The sequence below is a fragment of the Otolemur garnettii genome, unplaced genomic scaffold, assembly GCF_000181295.1.
Source record: "Otolemur garnettii isolate 467f Iridium unplaced genomic scaffold, OtoGar3 scaffold00126, whole genome shotgun sequence".
Lineage (NCBI taxonomy): Eukaryota > Metazoa > Chordata > Mammalia > Primates > Galagidae > Otolemur > Otolemur garnettii.
The window spans coordinates 5,180,315-5,198,124 of record NW_003852521.1 but is presented as its reverse complement, the minus strand read 5'-3'; the positions used below and the strand labels follow the sequence as shown (position 1 = coordinate 5,198,124).

Sequence of the window (17,810 nt, the reverse complement as noted above, 5' to 3'; positions counted from 1 at the left end):
CCTGTATAATTTCAGATGAAAGGCAACCTACTTGCATTTGCATTTTTCCTAGAGTGGTGAATATACTTTTTTCCTGAGACCTAGGTGTTCTGTTTGTTTGTTGTTGTTGTTGTTAAAAGCAGTTTGATTTCTTCTGTTTTGAAAAGATTGTAAGATTCAAGAACAGCAAGGAATCTTAATATTCTATTTATTATTATTTTTTTTGGAGGGGGGGAGACAGAGTCTCAAGGAATCTTAATATTCTTTGAGAGAAAACAGCAAAGCTTTAATAATATGAAGCTCCAGGACCCCTAATTTCCATATTGTCCTAAGTGTGTTTTTTAAACCTTGCTTTCTGTGCCTATTCTATAAAAGAGAGACCAAAATCCAAGGTGACAGGATTCCTTATCTCAAATCCTAAATGTCCTCATTTCACAGGATCCTACAGACTATAGATCTCAAATGTAGAAGTTCTGGAAATTCTGCCATTGTCCCCTAATAGTCAATCTCGGGAAGTTCAGGATGCTGGAGGCATTATCTGTGCGGACTCTGGGTTACAGATGGTACAGAATCTAATTCTCCACCTCCCATAAGTAAAGTCTTCCAAACAGCAATTCCTGCCAGCCTTTACCTTGTGAATAGAATCCCTTCTTTGCTCTTGAGTTTCCTTTTGGCCTCAAACTTTAGTGCTATAACATATGAACAGTTTCACACCAAAGGAGAAAACTCCTTCAGCCACTGAAACATTTTTTTCTTCTATTTTTCAGGCTCCTGAAACACAAACTACTACTTGTCTTTTTGCTGTATTTGGAGAAGAAAGTGAATTTGAAATCTGTCTCTTATGCAAGGTTGGAGAAAAGGATAAATAGGCCAGAGATTTCTTCTTGCATCGTCAAGTTGATGGTTTGCTGCAGAGTATGGCGTTCAGCAAAAAGACCTCCACCAAGTCTGAAAGAAACTAATTTATTTTCTGTTGCTGCAGAGTTTACATTATTTCTACCGCTTACACTTTAGAATGTTTATTTTATGAGGACTAAGGGATTAAAAGAGTGTGAACTAAAAGGTAACATTTTCCACCATGGAATTTTCTACTTTGTCTTTGAAATGAAAATAAACATGTATCTAGAAAAACCAACCAGCAAACCCTCAGTGCCGATGAAACTCTGTGCTCTCTAAAGGCAACTCGTCATGTAAGGCATTTGGGGTTGTGGCCTGACACCAGTTTCTTAGAAAATTGTGAAAGCAGCCAGAGGTGTTTGTCATTGTTGTTGTTTCTTCTTTTTAGAGACAGGTCTTGTTCTATCTCCCAGCCTGGAGTGCAATGGCACAAGCAGCCTCAAACTCCCAGACTCCAGCCATCCTCCCATCTCAGCCTCCCGAGGAGCTGGGACTTGCTGATACCCCCCACCATGCCTAGCTAACTCTAGCTTTTTAAATGTCACACACACACACACACACACACACACACGCAGAGGACTATGTGGTCTCACTGTTGGAGAGTGGTAAGATCTCATGGAACAAAGTGCACTGTATATCCAAAGCAATTTTTCAGTGCCAGTGAAGTTTATATTTCTTGCCTAAAACAAATGGGTTTATGCTAGTCTCTTACACCGATGAATGAATCTCAGTGGCCATTGAGCTTTCTAAGTAAAGCCCACGGGGCTAGGAAAAGTAGCTCTTAAAGGTCAGGTGTTTGGCAAATGTTTTCCCTTTTGCCCAACCCTCAATTCATAGTTGAGAATGTTCTATGGACCGTTCTCCCCTCCCGGGAGTTCTTGACCCTTCTTTGTTTCCATTTTTTTCTGCAAAACTATAAAATTATATAAAAGCTAAAACCAAGGATTTAGTGATAAACAAGAAGTCATTGTCCTCTAAACAATGTAAGTAAAATAGTCACCATAAATGTCTTGCCTGTCCCCAGGCACATCCTGCAGGATCTTTCCTGCGTCTCGTGCGCTGTCCTCTGCGGTGACCCTGCAAGACCTCTCCACTCAAAGGCTGTCTGTCCCGAGAATTCTACTTGGCAATTCTGAAGTGTCTCTCCCTGTCCCTGCCCCTTATTTGTGAGTACACCTCTCCTGACATACAATTAACTATTTTTTTCTTTTTAATAATTTATTTTAATTTTGTAAAGAGAGGGGTTTCATCACTATGTTGCTTAGATGGTCTTGAACTCCTGGCCGTACGTGATCCTCCTATCTTCTCCTCTCAAAGTGCTGGAATTATAGGCAGGAGCCACCACCATGCCTGGCCCATTATTTTCTTTTCCTTTTTTTTTTTTTTTGAGACAGAGTCTCACTTGTCACCTTCAGTAGAGTGCTGTGGCATCACAGCTCACAGCAACCTCAAACTCTTGGGCTCAAGAGATTCTCTTGTCTCAGTCTCCCAAGCAGCACAATGCCTGGCTATTTTTAGAGACAAAGTCTCACTCAGACTCAGGCTGGTCTTGAACTCAGGCAATCCACCTGCCTCGGCCTCCCAGAGTACTAGGAGTACAGTTGTGAGCCACTGCACCAGGCCCTGGCCCATTATTTTCAACGGATAAATCCAATTTGCGATTGTAAGGGTTCTCAGTAAATGTGTTCTCCCGTAATGCATTTAGAAAGCTGCCTTTCTCAGCCTGAGTTGATTCCTAAGCAGCTGCCTTTCTCAGCCTGAGTTGATTCCTAAGCAGCTGCCTTTCTCAGCCTGAGTTGATTCCTAAGCAGCTGCCTTCTGTTCATGCTTTTATTCTTTTCTTCTGCCATTTACAGCTTCATTTTTTATTTTTAAAAATCTATATTCAAAGTTCTTTAGACCAGGAACTTCTTTCCTTACCCACTTTCACCAGGCAACTCATCATTGAAGGGGGGGCATCCTACACAGATGTGGGGGAGCTTTTCATGACTCCCCTTGGGAGGACCTATAATCCAGGGGTTGCTGGGAACATCAGACTGTCCCATTGTGTGGGCTTATTTTAACTCCTCCAAGCGTCATAACTCGTGCTCTGATTGATTTGTGTTCCATTCACCACCCTGCTGGTGGTAGAATACCCTGCTGCTTGGGGTCTCTGCGGGTTAATTAGTGGGCTTATCAGCTCATGAGGACATGAGGCATTCAGAGACAAGAGGGTTACTTGGGGGAGAACTGGGAGGAGCCAGTTAGCAACCATCCTTTATGACATAACCTTTGGCATGGTGGCTTTAGGTTAGAAACCGTCCCAAGAAGAGTGGGTCTTGAATTCTTTCTGCCTCAGTGATTGAAATCCCTAAAGTCACCATTTATAGGGAAATTATAGCTGAATATAGCTTTATTTACAAAATCTGACAAAATGGTGGCCAACATGTAGAGACTATTTTGTAAAACTTTGTAATGAATATTTTGTAAATAAAGGTACATTTAGCCACAGTTTACCATTTTCCCTATGTATGACAACTCTCATTTTAAAAACACAGACCACATTTGATCCTGCAATTCCTCTACTAGTATATATCCTCTACTGCAATTCCTCTACTGGTATATATCCAGAAGACCAAAAATCACATTATAACAAAGATATTTGTACCAGGATGTTTATTGCAGCCCAATTCATAATTGCTAAGTCATGGTAGAAGTCCAAGTGCCCATCAACCCATTAATGGATTAATAAACTGTGGTATATGTACACCATGGAATATTATGCAGCCTTAAAGAAAAAATGGAGACTTTACCTCTTTCATGTTTACATGGATGGAGCTGGAACATACTCTTCTTAGCAAAGTATCTCAAGAATGGAAGAAAAAGTATCCAATGTACTCAGCCCTACTAGGAAACCAATTTCATAGCTTTCACATGAAAGCTATAACCCAATTATAGCCCAAGAAGAAAAAGAAAGGGGAAAAGGAGGGGGGGAGGGCGAAGGATGGATGGAGGGAGGGTAATTGGTGGGACCACATCTACGGTGCATCTTACAGGGGTACATGTGAAATTTACTAAGTGTAGAATATAAATGTCTTAACACAATAACTGAGAAAATGCCATGAAGGCTGTGTTAACCAGTTTGATAAAAATATTTCACATTGTCTATAAAACCAGCACATTGTACCCCATGATTGCATTAATGTACACAGCTATGATTTAATAAAAAAAAAAATACAGACCAGAAATGGTAAGGGAGCGCCAATTCTCCAATTATTCTCCAATTACTCTCCACGGCACACAAACATGTGGTCATACCCTCTCTCTGCTTGAGGACCAGTGGAGGTAACACCTACAAAGGTCGTCCCAGACCAGAAGAATCCTCTGGGAAAGCTCCCTGAAGTGTATGCTGTAGGGGTCACCTGCGGAAGAGAGGAACAGAAACTCAGGAGAGCAACTGTAAGGCAATTAACCAACATGTTCATTAATATTCTCTTTATTCCTCTCTTGCCAGGGTTATTTTGTTTGTTTTAACTAGGATTGCTGACTCCTACACAGGAGTATTCTTCACCCTGGATATTTAAAGAGAATCCTAGTTCCCTTCCATCTAGTGGTAGCCAGCGTTTAGGTTTTTATCGTAATTTACCTGTGCTCACAAATAAGATTTTATATTAAACCTACTTCATTTATTCCAGGAAAGTTCACATACACATAGTTGTATGTTGCTTTTGTATAAATTTGTATGTACAAAGGACTAAAAGTAGTAAGTCTGTTCTGATAGCGTTTGTTGTTATCAATTCTATAATCTGTATCCTCTGAAAAAGTTAAGCATTGTGACTAATAACTGGTCACGAAACAGATCTTCCTATAGTGCCGTAAGCCCTAATGCAGCCACAAAGAGACCCCAGGAATGTTCTTAGCTGTAGGTCAAACAAGGTAGAATAGACCAGACAGGAGGAGGAGCTAGGGTGGTGATGTGAGGCATGGGGAGTGGCTGTAAATAGTGATGAAGCTCTGCTCACTCACCCATGGCTCACCTGCTGAGGCTGCCTGATTCCTAACAGGCCAGGGCTGCTATGGGTCTGCAGCGTGAGGTTGGGGACTACAGGCATAAACCCTCTGACAGGTGGATGAAAAGCCACACCCCAGGGCAGGCCTATGCTATTGGCAGGAGCTCCTCCCAGCCCCAGCCGCTCCAGGGTCCTCTTGGTGGCTTACAGAAATTTTAGAATCCCCCCTCCTAGATTTAGTCATCTTCCTTAATCCACTGAGCCTAAAGTGATAGCTGGGCAAGGGGGGTGCTCAAACCATCCTGGATTAGCAGACAAGGTTCTGGAATGGGAGAGTATGAACTCAGGTGACCTCACCCCTCCTTTAACCTTCCTACAGTTGCCAAACAGTTGGACTCTGGTCTTTCAGGAATGGATGCTGGCTCTTCAGCTCTGTCCCATCTACAGTGACCAACAGCATCTGACCAATGGGTTGCCATCTGGAGCTGATGTAAGCCATGAGAGGGGCAGGGCAGGTGGGAGCTCAGGAGCTGGCTGGGGAGGGAGAGACGGGGTGAAGTTGCCAACCTAGGGGAACATGGACACAGCACTCTATAGTGTCCAGAGCTTTTATATGTCATCTGTTTCAGGAAGGGGACACTTTGGTGACTGGTGCTGCCTGTGTTACTATTAACACAGATCAAGATTCCCCATTAGATGCAGGCAGGTGCCCTTAGGGCTAACCTCAGGCACAGATTGGGGTAGCAACATCCACACAGGGCAACTCTGCCACAGAACCAGAACTTAGGCCATTAGAATTTCATCTAGTCTAAGCGATTACGACCTTTCATGTGCCTTGGACCCCTTCTCAGAACATTGTTCAATGCTGCCGCTAAAACTCTAAAGCAAACCTGATAAAACACAGAAAAGGTGATCACATTTGGTTATAGCGCTGTATGTGGCTCTTTACACAGGAAATAAGGGTAGTCGCAGGTCCACTAATGCCATAATGAGCATAAACACTACTGTGAATATTGGCTAAAACTGTAAAAACAATTCCTACTGGCAACAGAGACACAGGTACTGCTGCCACCACTGTGATTTGTTACTGGCATTCGTAGCAGAAGGAACTGTCTTCTACATTACAGTTAGAAGACAGTGAAAATAAAGATTTGGGTTTTTTCCCTTTCAATTTCTGATATGATGCCTGTTACATCAGCACAGGCATTAGATTCTGCGGAGCAAACTGCACCTGTGGTCGGGGTGGTCCAGGTTGCACCTCCTTATGAGAATCTAATGCCCGGGATCTGAGGTGGAGAAGCAAGGAGCTCGAATTATCCCAAAACCAACCTCCCCACCGCTTGGGCCAGTCCATGGAAAAAGTATCTTCCATGAAACTGGTCCCTGATGCCAAAAAGGTTGGGGATCCACTGGTTTAGACTTTAAGTTCAAACTTTGAGTTTAATTTTATACAATCACACTTTTTCTTTAGCACCCCCAGTCTGTACTTTAGTCTTCTGAAATGCTTTAAAAATATGAACTTTCAGATAGGTGGTCAACCATGTTTCATCCCACGATTAAAATGAAAGCCAGTCCATGCCCCCTCTGTTTTGGCACAGGAGACCTCGGAGGAGAGCAGCGTAATTGCTCAGGCCGAGTTTGAGGTTAGAGTGTTTATATAACAAATCAGTTCAACTTAAATATTTCTCGTGGTGCTGTCAGGGCTGCAAACCTCGCCCAGCACCCCAGCATGAATGTCATCTGTTTACTCAGCCCTGTGTGGGCATCCATGTTTACGTGAAAGGACCCTGATCGTTTAAAGCCTGTTAATATTTTCAATCATACATCGTGCTGCTTGTGTATTTTACAATAAGGATTGCAAAGAGACAATTTTCCAAAACAATGAGACCACTTACATTTGTGTATGTGCTTATGAGCAGACACGTTTAATGAATGTTCATTTGGCAGAGTCTTATAAGGAAGGAATTTTTCTTACTCAGATAATTACATGAGCCCTGATAATTTTCCCCTAAGTCAGCCTTCTGATTACCTCCCCCCATGATAGAGACCATGTGTACCAGACAAATAGCAGAGACAGACACCCAGAGAGAACCATGAAGGCTCTCCTGAGTTCAGAGCAAGCATGAGAATTGATGCTTTCCAACTTCTCCAGGCAGTTGGAAGCCAAAGGAACTTTTCAGAAAAGCTGAATAATTCCCTTACTCCTCCCAAGGCATTGTAGATTGTGGCTTCATTACTTAACTTGAAATGCAAATGATCAGACTATCAGACACCTCCAAATTCAAACATGAGTGCAGAAAGGCATTCCAAAGCCAACTGTAAATTATTTTTAAATTATTCATGCCACTTAATTCTCCATTAGGACGGATCATAAGCTAATTGTAAATGTGCATAACAGAAGTGACAGAAACACAAACATCCACAACAAACTATAGACGGACAGAAAAATCCACTCAAGGGCTAACTAATAAGGATGGAGGGAAGCCGAGGGCAAGGCCACAGCTCTGGAGATGTGAACTGGGCAGAGAGGAGGGTGGGATCTGGCCGAGAGGGAGGGGCTGGCCAGGGCTGAGGAGCACAGCCAGTGCAAGGAAAGATCATTCTGGGGGGGTTCTGCTTCCTGAGCTCATGAGTTCAAGACCAGCCTGAGCCAGAGCAAAACCTCATCTCTAAAAGTAGCCACGCATTATGGCAGGTGCCTGTAGTCCTAGGCAAGAGGATCACTTGTGTCCAAGAGTTTGAGGTTGCCATGAGCTGTTATACCATGGCACTCTACCAAGGGGCACAAAGTGAGACTGTCTCAAAAATAAAAAAGAGAAATATATAATATGTGAGATGGTTGAGGTCCTCCTGCAACTTCCAGATGAGCACAGAGATATAGCATCACTTCTGCAGAGAGCACTAAAAATGTTCTTAGCAGCAATTTGGGAACAAGAATATGCTAACTGGTAAATGGTTTGTTCTACTTAGAACACAACAGATTTTGAGACTAATAGAATGTGATGCCCCCTCTTTGCCCTTCCCCCGCCCCAGCTCTCCACCACCACGCGTTCCCATTCAAACATAAGAAGATAATCACCAAAAGGAACTCAGCTCACGCCCTGATGAACTCACAGGCAACTTGAGAATGAAAGTTGAAAATTGGCAGGCGATATTCCGAAAGGACAGATTAATTATGAAAAGTTCAGCTCTTAGCAAAGATTTAAGCAGATGTCCCTCATCTGTGCAGATGCTTGATGGTGGCTGGCAGGTCCTGTTCCAAGCCCAGGTCAGCTGCCTGGTGGGGGCTGACAGTGGAGATAAGACTCTTCAAGGAGCCTAAAGCTCATAGCAACCAATAGCAATGAGAATGGGAAATCAAGCTGGTTAAGATGGGCATCTATTTATTTAACATCTGATTATAATAGCTGACATTTACTGAAAGATGATTATCTCTCAGGAACTACTCCAAGCATTTTGCACAAACTATTTTAATCCCACAACATCCCTAGGAAGTAGGTACATCTTTTTGTTTTTATAAGACAAAGCCTGACTCTGTTGCCCAGGCGAGAGTGCCATGGCATCATCATAGCTCACAGCAACCTCAAATTCCTGGGCTCAAGTGATCCTCCTGCCTCAGCCTCCCCAGTAGCTGAGACTACAGGCAAGGGCCATCATCTCTGGCTAAGGTTTTTATTTTTTTTGTCTCACACTTGCTCAGGCTGGTCTCAAATTCCTAGCCCCAAGTAATTTTCCTGCCTCAGTCTCCAGAGTGCTGGGATTATAGGAGTGAGTCACTGAGTCCAGCCAGGTACATAGTTTTTTTAATTTTCCACCCATTTTATAGTTGCAGAAACTGAGGCTTAGAGAGGTAGGGGGACATGCCCAGGGTGCAAGTGACAGCTGAGACTCCTAGTCTGGCCTACCTGACCCCACATGCAGACCCACTGAGCACTTCCGCCTGCCTCCCATGGCGGTTGCCCAGATTGGGATGAGCCCGTGTTCAGAAGAAACGAGAACCCTGAGAACTAGGGCCGAAGCTGTATGGGGATAGCGCAAAAGCTCAAAGAGAACAAAGCCACACTTCTGTGATCGAAGATAGGAAGTGGGATTATAAATCTTGGAGAGTGCAGTAGAGTGGCCCCTAGGCCATCTGCTCCCCACACCCGAGCAAAGATTACAAGCCTGACCTGGACAGACTGCCGATAACCACCAGGCTATGCCCAGTGTGTGTTAGAAGACAGAACAGAGGGTGAGGGGGTGGTGGACAGGAAACAAATCACAACTGAGGGCTCAGTTCATACTAGAATGCAAGGAAATCATCACCTTCCTTATTCTTGGTAGAAGACGAGACACCAGTTTGAATCCTGACTCTGAGTTCAATCAGGGACATTGAACAAGATACTTAACCCACCTGTACACTGGAGATAAGAGCATCGGCCCCATGGGATTGTTAGAACGGAATAACTTTGTTCCCTCATAAAGTGCTCAGTACTGGGCTGGGCATGCGGTGCTCATGAGTGTCATTGTCATTATTGTCATTACTAATAGCTGTGTTACTCCCACTGCTGCTTAGTAGCGGCTTGAGAAGTTTTTTAAGATGAGAGGATGACTTAAGGCCAGAATTTAGAGGTTGCTACCGAGGGCAACATAGTGAGACTTTGTCTTTAAAAAAACAGAAGAAGAAGAAAGAAAAAGATCTAGAGAGAAAATTCATCCCCTGAGCTGCTTACTAATAAATTGAATCCTGGGGGCAGCACCTGTGGCTCAGTGTGTAGGGCGCCAGCCCCATATACCGAGGGTGGCAGGTTCAAACCCAGCCCCAGCCAAACTGCAACAAAAAAATAGCAGGTGCCCACCTATAGTGTCAGCTACTCAGGAGGCTGAGGGAAGAGAATTGCCTAAGCCCAGGAGTTGGAGGTTGCTGTGAGATATGATGCCATAACACTCTACCGAGGGCGATAAAGTAAGACTCTGTCTCTATAAATAAATAAATAAATAAATAAATAAATAAAATCCGGGTGGCGCCTGTGGCTCAAAGGAGTAGGGCGCCGGCCCCATATGCTGGAAGTAGCGGGTTGAAACTCAGCCCTGGCCAAAAATCGCAAAAAATAAATAAATTGAATCCTAGCCAGGTGTGGTGGCTAACACCTGTAATCCTAGCACTCCGGGTGTCTGAGGTGGGTTGATTGCCTAAGCTCAGGAGTTTGAGACCAGCCTGAGCAAGAGTGAGACCCCATCTCTACTAAAAATAGAAAAACTAACCAGGTGCTGTGCTGGGCACCTGTAGTCCCAGCTACTCAGGAGGCTGAGGCAAGAGGATTGCTTCAGCCCCCAAATTTGAGGTTGCTGTAAGCTAAGATGCCATAGCACTCTACCAAGGGTGACGGAGTGAGACTCTGTGTCAAATAAACAAACAAACAAACAAACTCTGGCCAGGTGCACTGGCTCATGCCTGTAATCTCAGCACTTTCAGAGATCAAAAGCAAGAGGATCACTTAGGGGCAGGAGTTCATTTAGTTCAGCCTGGTCAACATAGCAAGACCCCATCTCTGAAAAAAATTTTTTAATATTAATTTGGGTTTGAACCTGCCACCCTTGCTCACTGAGCCACAGGCACCGCCCCCAGGATTCAATTAATGTGCTGGTGAGAGCCTTTATTCTCAGCTACTCAGGAGGCTGAGGGAGGAGGATCTTTTGAGTCCAAGAGTTGGAGTCTACAGTGAGAAATGATCGTGTCACTGTCCTCCAGCCTGGGTGACAAAGTGAGACCTTGACTTAAAATAAATAGGCTAGGCATGGTGACTCATGTCTATAATTCTAGCACTCTGGGAGGCTGAAGCAAGTAGATTGCTTGAGCTCAGGAGTTAGAGACCAGCCTGAGTAAGAACAAGACCCCATCTCTACTAGAAATAGAAAAATCAGCCCAGCACTGTGGTGAACGCCTATAGTCCCAGCTGCTCAGGAGGCTGAGGCAAGAGAATTGTTCAAGTCCAAGAATTTGAGGTTACTGGGAGCTATGTTACCACAGCACTCTACCTAGGGCACAGACTGAGACTCTCTCAAAAAACAAATGAATAAATAAATAAATAAATAATTGAGTCTGGTGTAACCCTAATATTCATTCGGTGATGGCATTTCCATTTTATTTTTTTTAATTCATTTTAAAAAGAGGCAGAGTCTCACTTTATCGCCCTCACTAGAGTGCCTTGCCGTCACAGCTCACAGCAACCTCCAGCTCTTGGGCTTAGGCAATTCCCTTGCCTCAGCCTCTCAGGTAGCTGGGACTACAGGCGTCCACCACAACGCCCAGCTAGTTTTTTGTTGCAGTTTGGCCAGGGCCAGGTTTGAACCTGCCGCCTTTGGTATGTGGGGCCAGCGCCCTACTCACTGAGCCACAGGCGCTGCCTGGCATTTCCGTTTTAATGTAACCTGCTTACAGTGACTCTGGACAGAGGAGCAGGCATCAGGCTGGCCAGGAGGACATTTTCAAAGTCACAGCTGCCCCTCCCTGCCCCCACCTGCCTGCCTCCAGAGAGACATGCCCACCCACACACCTGTACTAGCCTTTGAACTGAGCAAAAAGAACAAAGCTCTGACAAGACATTTCAGAGGAAACGAGGGATCTGGGAGCCATCAGCCTTCCTGGTTTGCCAGGTCTGCTCTTAGTGGCCCTGGGGAGGAGAACTCCAGGTTTTTGGGGGTTTTTTGTAGAAACAGAGTCTCACTTTGTCGACCTTGGTAGAATGCTGTGGCGTCACAGCTCACAGCAACCTCCAACTCCTGGATTTAGGCCAGGGGTCCTCAAACTTTTTAAACAGGGGGCCAGTTCACTGTCCCTCAGACTGTTGGAGGGCCAGACTGCGGGTCCCGGGATGAGTTGGTGCTAAGCAGGACAGGTGGCGGCAAAAATACCCTGCAGGTCCAATAAATGTCCTCAGTGGGCCGCGGGCCATAGTTTGAGGACAACTGGCTTAGGTGATTCTCTTGCCTCAGCCTCCTGAGTAGCCAGGACTACAGGTGCTCGCCACAAGGCTCGGTCGCAGTTTGGCCGGGCAGCTTCAAACTTGCTACCCTTGGTATGTGAGGCCGGCGCCCTACCCACTGAGCCACAAGCGCCATCCAACTCCAAGTTTTTATAATGAGACTTTGCCCTCTCAAACTCCAGAGCTCCTGCAACTCTGAACTACAACTTCTCTGATCAGCCACAGGTGGCCAAGGAGTGATTTCAGGCAGAATCCAGTGATTCCTCTCCCTCACGCTCCCCACCCTCAAGCCGCCATCCTGGCTTAAGGAGCCCAGGCCAGACCCAGAGTCTGTTGACAGCAGACACAGCCAGTTCTTCTAGACTATGTTTTAAACATCATCTCGAGAAGGGAGAGACTCTACTTGTAAGGCAACCACAGATTTACTTCAACTAGGCTGAATTTTGAATATGTATTTCATAATTTAAGTATCTTTTTATTTTTTGTGTGTTATAAAATTAAAATAGATCTTCAAAGATATCATTGCAGGCCAGGCACAACTGCAGGCGCCTATAGTCCAAGCTACTCAGGATGCTGAGGCAGGAGCAGCTCTTGAACCCAGGAGTTCAAAGGCTGCAGTGAGCTATGACAGTGCCTGTAACCAACCAATGAACTCCAGCCTGGGCAACATAGCAAGACCCCGTCCCTAAAAATAAAAACTAAAATAAGTAAAATGAACTAGAAAAGGGATATCATTGCCATCCTGAACACAAACAGAATTATTTGTTTAATTTAATTGAGATAAAATTTATTCTCTACAATTGCAGTTTATCACTAGGGTGCAGTTGCATCAAGCTCAGCTCACAGCAACCTCAAACTCCTGGGTTCAAGTGATCCTGCCGCCTCAGCCTCCTGAGTAGCTGGGATTACAGGTGCCCACCAGGACACCGGGCTCATTTTTCTATTTTTAGTAGAGATAGGGTCTTACTCTTGCTCAGGCTGGTCTCAAATTCTTGAGCTGAAAGGATCCTCCAAACTTGGTTAGGAATACAGGTACGAGTTACTGCATTTGGCACTTTTTTTTTGTTTTAAGAGACAAAGTCCTGGACAGGCTGGAGGACAATAGCATGACTGTAGCTGACTGCAGCCTCAAACTCCTCGGATTAAGCCACCCTCCTGCCTCAGCCTCCTGAGTAGCTGGGACTAAAGGCATGCGCTACCATGGCTGGCTAATGTTTTTATTTTTTGTGGAGATGAGATCTCACTATGTTGCCCAGGATGATCTTGAACTCCTAGTCTCCTTTCTCAACCTCCCAAACTCTGGGATTACAGGTGTGCACCACTATGGTGCCCAGCCTTTATCTCCTTTATTTGAAGTAGTTTATTTCCATAGCAAAAAAGAATTCCTCACATAATTAAATATAGAATTCCCATATGACCCAGCAATTCCACTGTTAGGTATGTACACAAAGAATTGAAAACAGGGACTCAGATTCTTGTATGCTCTTGTTCAGAGCAGAACTATAACAATAGCCCAAAGCTGAGAGGAGGAGAAAATAGGAGTTATTATTCAAAGGGTACAGAGTTTCAGTTTGAGGAGAGGAAAAATTGGGGGATCAACTAGTGGGGATGCTTGCACAACATTGTGAATTACTTAAAGACAATGAATTGTGCTCTTAAAAATGGATAAAACAGTAAATTTTATGTTACATATATTTTTACACAAAAAAAATAAGGGGGAAATCCAAGTTTTCTATTAGTATTTCAAGTTTGGGCTACTAGAACAATTATTATTTTTACTGGCTTGGGTTTAAAGGCGTTGTAGTGACATTTCTTTCCAGCTTACTACTGCAATTTGGAATGTTTTTTTTCATTAAGTCATATATACATAGATCATGAATACATTAATGCCTTTGTGAGATTTAATGTGTTGATTATTTGTACAAATTGGAGTGCTTACATCCTACTAATTAACATAGCTTTCACCTCATTTACTTAATCTCAGTGTTAAGACATTTGTGTTCTATACTTGATAGATTTGACTTGTATCCTTCCAATATGCTCCATAAGTGTGGTCCCACCATTAACCCTCCCTCTATCAAACCACCCCCTCCCTTTCTAGTCCCCGTCCCTTCCCTTCCTCATCGTGTGCTGTAGTTGTGATTTCTCTTTCATATGAAAGTGTGAGTGATTATAAATTGGTTTCATAGTAGGGCTGAGTACATTGGATATTTTTTTCCATTCCTGAAATAGTTTACTAAGAAGAATATTTTCCAGCTCCATCCATGTAAACATAAAGGAGCTGAAATCTCCATCTTTTTTTAATGCTGCATAGTATTCCATGGTATACATGTACCATAATTTATTAATCCATTCATGGGTCAATGGGCAGGTGGGCTTCTTCCATGACTTGGCAATTATGAATTGAACCACAGTGAACAATCTGGTGCAAATATCTTTGTTGCCAAGTGATTTTTGGTCTTTTGGATATACACCTAGTAAAGGAATTGCAGGATCAAACGACAGGTCTACATTTAGATCCCTGAGTGTTCTCCAAACTTCTTTCCAAAAGGAACATACTAGCTTGCATTCCCACCAGCAGTGCAGAAGTGTTCCCTTTTCTGCACATCCACACCAACATCTATGGTTTGGGGATTTTGTGATGTGGGCTACTCTTACTGGAGTTAGATGATATCTCAAAGTGGTTTTGGTTTGCACTTCTCTGATGATTAAAGATGATGAGCATTTTTTCTTGTGTCTGTAGACCATACACCTGTATTCCTCAGAAAAGCTTCTGTTCATGTCTTTTGCCCACAATTTTAATGCAATCCCTATTAAAGCGCCTCTGTCATACTTTAAAGATCTGGAAAAATTAGTACTTTGTTTTATATGGAAACAGAAAAAACCTCAAATAGGCAAGACATTACTCAGAAATAAAAACAAATCAGGAGAAATCATGCTATCAGACTTCAGTCTATACTATAAATCTATAGTGATTTTATGGTACTGGCATAAAAATAGAGAGGTAGATGTATGGAACAGAATTGAGAACCAAGAGATGAACCCCGACACTTATCATCATTTGATCTTTGATAAGCCTATCAAAAATATAAATTGGGGAAAAGATACCCTATTTAACAAATGGTGCTGGGTGAATTGGCTGGCGACTTGTAGAAGACAGAAACTGGACCCACACCTTTCTCCTTTAACAAAAATTGACTCTCACTGGGTAAAGGACTTAAACTTAAGACATGAAACTATAAAAATTTTTGGAGAGAGTGCAGGGAAAACACTTGAAAAAATTGGCCTGGGAGAATACTTTATGAGGAGGACCCCCCTGGGCAATTGAAGCAACATCAAAAATACATTACTGGGATCTGATCAAACTAAAAAGCTTCTGCACTGCCAAGAACACATTAAGTAAAGCAAGGAGACAGCCCTCAGAATGGGAGAGGATTTTTGCAGGTTATATTTCCAACTAAGGCCTAATAACCAGAATCCACAGAGAACTCAAACTTATTAATAAGAAAAGAACAAGTGATCCCATTTTTTTTTTGAGTCTCAAGCTGTCACCCACAGTAGAGTACTGTGGCGTTACAGCTCATAGCAACCTCAAACTCTTGGGTTTAAGCAATTCTCTTGCCTCAGCCTCCCAAGTAGTAGGGACCATAGGCACCTGCTACAACACCTGGCTATTTTTTGTTGTAGTTGTCATTGTTGTTTAGCAGGACTGGGCCGGGCTCAAATCCGCCATCCTTGGTGTATGTGGCTGGCACCCTACTCACTGTGCTACAGGCACCAGCCTTGAATGTCTTTTGAACTTAACTAATAAGACCAACAGAATGGTGGCTGGCTAGGATTGCCCTCTTGGGAAGAGCAGATCGAGAACGAGGGGCAGAGCCAGGGCAGCCTGGATCCTGTCTGTCTTTGCTCTGCTTCCTGCTCTTGCAACCTCCCATAAGTCACTCATCCTGACAGTGCCTTGGCTTCCACATCATATGACAATATGTAGCACTGTCATGCAGATAAAATGTGTTGTGGGTACTGTGCTTAACACAATGCCTAGCGCACAGCATGTGCTCATAGTTAAGCTATTATTCTTATTACTATTATTGTAACAGAATTCAGGTTTTTAAATGGATGACTGGGACTTAACAGGGAAAAGTGATTAAGAAGGAAATCACTAACAATTAATTCCAAAGGAAGGAATCACAGGAAGAGGCTCAAAAGCCTACAAGGAAACTGTCCCTGGAATAGAGCTAGGGTGTGAAGTTCTCGGGAATGTTCATTTGGTGAGGCTGAGCCTGCTGGAGGCTCCTTGGGGAAGCAGGGCAAGCCACCAGTCCCCAGCAGCTGCCAATCACAGCTGTGGGCAAATGCACCGTGTGTCTCTTTCCTCGTTACAGTTCCCGTGGCTCTTAGCATTAGCAGTCCATCAGTTTCTCCTTCTGGGATGCATCCCCGTGCAAGCTTGGACACATTAACCTCCCATTTCCCTTAGCCCTCTCGCCCAGTCCACCCCAGACCCTAGTGACATTTGGGAGGTGTTTGAAACGGCCACTGGGTTGGTCTGGAAGACCACCTGGCTCTGAAGGTGTCCAGTCTGATATAGAGCCATCAGCCAGGGCAGAGCGTGCTCCAGCCCCCAAACTGCTTCTCTCATGCAAGCGGACCTGTGGCCCACATGGCTCTTGTCTCACAGGACTAACCCAGTGGCCAGAACCTTCGAAGTGCAGAGATTTAGTTTTAACCAGTTTGGCTGTCACTGTGTCCTGACAGTTTCCTAGGTGTGAGTTGCGGTTACCTGTTTGAAGGTCTCTTTCTATCTACAAATCATATAGGATCCTGCCCATTCCTATGAAGACAGAGTGTCTTTCTCACTTCCCTTCATCACTACATTGGTCAGTGTTGAGGCACCACAGTGACCAAAGAATTCTGGAAGACAAGGCCGGTGGAGAGGAGGGGGAGGCAGTGTCTGGAAGGGAGAGTTCATGCTGTAAAGCCAGGGTTCCTAAGTGGCAGGGCCTCCCCTCTGGCCAGCCCCAGGACAGAGACAGAGCCTCTCGGGGATGGAGAGTGGAAAATCAAAGCTCCCCTGGTCCAAAAATAAATAGTTTCTAGGTAAAAGTGAAAAAAATGATGTAATCCACTAATAGTTGAAAAAGAAGAGGAGAACTTACAAGATTTTAATTCATAACTACATGCTGGGGCCTGGACATTTATTTTCCTCATTCAAAATATTTGAATTCTGGCAGCGCCCGTAGCTCAGTCCACAAGGGCACCAGCCACATACACCTATGGTGGCGGGTTTGAACCTGGCCAGGGTCTGCTAAGCAGCAATGACAACTGCAACCAAAATATAGTCAGGCTTTGTGGCAGGCTCCTATAGTCCCAGCTACTTGGGAGCTGAGGCAAGAGAATCTCTTAAGCCCAAGTTGGAGGTTGCTTTGAGCTATGATGCCACAGCACTCTATAGGGCGGCAGCTTGAGACTCTGTCTCAAAAAAAAAACCCAAAATATTTGAATTCTAATGTAAAATTCCATCAATTATTATTTAATGGTACAGAATTTCAATTTGGAAAGATGGAGAGAGTTCTGGAGCTGTGATGGTTGCATGTCTCTGGGGACCAGTTAAGCCCTGGTTCTGTCTGCCAGGGCCCTGCTCAGACTAGTTCCACAAACTTCAGTAAGTCTCTCACCTTTCTAGTCTTCAGTTGCCACATGAAAAATGAGAAATTAAGAAAGAATCGCCTCTTATGGTCTTTTGCAACTCTGATGTTTTGATTTAGTTTTGTTTGTTTTTGAGACAGAGTCTCACTCTTTGGCCCAGGCTAGAGTCCTGTGGCATCATAACTCACAGCAACCTCAAATTCTTGGGCTCAAACAATCCTCCTGCCTAAGCCTCTCCAGTAGTTTAGACTGTAGGTGCCTGCCACAACACCCAGTTAGTTTTTCTATTTTCTTCTTTTTTTTCTTTCTTTTTTTTTTTTTTTTTTTTTTT

The 17,810-nt window shown here is 44.0% G+C and overlaps 1 protein-coding gene across 1 annotated transcript in view; it reads left to right on the top strand.

Annotated features, from left to right (window-relative positions):
- MTHFD1L (methylenetetrahydrofolate dehydrogenase (NADP+ dependent) 1 like) overlaps positions 1-1,109 on the top strand; it is a 197,224-nt gene extending 196,115 nt beyond the window's left edge. Inside the window, exon 28 of the mRNA XM_003797876.3 lies at positions 747-1,109. The gene's annotated coding sequence lies outside the window, so the exon portion shown is untranslated. The remainder of the gene's footprint in view (positions 1-746) is intronic.
- Positions 1,110-17,810: the final 16,701 nt, after the last annotated feature.